The following is a 1,852-nucleotide window of genomic DNA, read 5'->3' as shown; positions in this document are numbered from 1 at the left end:
TTCGCTCACCAAGTTTTTGGCGCCGTTGCCGGGGACTATTGAGTTTGGACAATTGAAGGCTTATTTTATTTCTTAGATTAGGAATAATTTATTTTTAATTTTATTCTTATTTTTAATTATTATAGAGTCATTAAATCAATATTGATAGGATAGTTTCTTTTCAAGAATTTCTTTTCAAAATTTATTATTTTTCTTTTAATTAATTGCTGATTTTCGTGAGTTTTAGTGTCTTGTTCTAAGTTTGGTGTGATTTGCATATCTCATATTTTTCTTTAAAAATTTCGACTTGTGATTTTTGTTCTTTATTAATCTTCAAGTTGTTCTTGCTTATTTTTCTTGTTTGATCTTGAGTTTTTCTTGCTTTGTGTCTTTTCTTGTTTCACTTGTGTTCCTTTTAAAGCACTAATTGGAATATCTGCATCAAGTGTCATATTTATTCCCAATTGGCTAAAGCATTGGTTTATATTCTTGATAAGGGAGCACCAGTACTTTTGAAAATCTTTTTCAAAAATAATTTTTCTTGATTTAATCTTGTGCCAAACCTTAAGTTTGGTGTTTTCTTGTTAAGTTCTCTTTAAATTTCGAAAATTTATTAAAGTTTTCTAAAAATTTTAAGTTTGGTGTTCTTTCTTGTGTTCTTGGTGTTCTTGTGAATCTTCAAAGTGTTCTTGAATTTTTCTTGTGTCTTGATCTTAAAATTTTTAAGTTTGGTGTTCCTTGGTGTTTTCCCTCCAAAAATTTTCGAAAATAAGGAGCATTGGATCTAAAAATTTTAAGTCTTGTGTCTTTTGTGTGTTTTTCTCTTTCATCATAAAATTCAAAATTCAAAAAAATTTTATTTTCCAACTATTTTTAAAACTACTTTTTCGAAATTTTTAATATAAACTTCAATTTTCAATTTCAATTTTTTTGAAAAAAAAAATAATAATTTCCTTTCACAAAATATCTTCAAAATATTTTTATATCTATATCCCATTTTTGTTATTCCATTACTAGGAAATAAATAATTCTCAACATATAAATTCTCAACTTGTATTTCAATATGGAAGCAAGTGGGAATGAACAGTCCAAGAGGACTTTGGGGTCATATGCTAACCCCACTACTGCTTCATATGGGAGTAGTATCTGTATACCCTCCATTGGAGTTAGTAGCTTTGAGCTGAATCTTCAGCTCATTATCATGGTGCAGCAGAACTGCCAGTACTCTGGTCTTCCACATGAAGAACCTACAGAGTTTCTGGCACAATTTTTACAAATTGCTGACACAGTTCATGATAAAGAAGTGGATCAGGATGTCTACAGATTATTACTGTTTCCATTTGCTGTAAAAGATCAAGCTAAGAGGTGGTTAAATAACCAGCCTAAGAACAGCATAAAAACATGGAAACAGCTGTCAGAAAAATTCCTGAATCACTATTTCCCTCCCAAACGGATGACACAGCTAAGGCTAAACATCCAAGGCTTCAAACAAGGAGATAATGAATCCCTTTATGATGCCTGGGAGAGATACAGAGAGATGCTAAGAAAATGCCCCTCTGAAATGTTTTCAGAATGGGTGCAATTAGACATCTTCTACTATGGGCTTACAGAAAAAGCTCAGATTTCTCTAGACCACTCATCTGGTGGATCTATACATATGAGAAAAACAATTGAAGAAGCTCAAGAGCTTATTGATACAGTTGCCAGAAATCAGCATCTGTACCTAAGCAGTGAATCCTCTATAAAAGAAGAAGCTAAAACAGTAACTGCAGAACTCAGTCCGGTGGATCAGGCTAATGAATTTAATCAGCAATTAGACTTTCTAACTCAGCAGCTAGCCGAATTCAAGGAAATATTACAGGAAACAAGAATG

This window comes from Arachis stenosperma, chromosome 9, assembly GCF_014773155.1.
Source record: "Arachis stenosperma cultivar V10309 chromosome 9, arast.V10309.gnm1.PFL2, whole genome shotgun sequence".
Classification (NCBI taxonomy): domain Eukaryota; kingdom Viridiplantae; phylum Streptophyta; class Magnoliopsida; order Fabales; family Fabaceae; genus Arachis; species Arachis stenosperma.
This window is presented reverse-complemented; position numbering follows the sequence as displayed.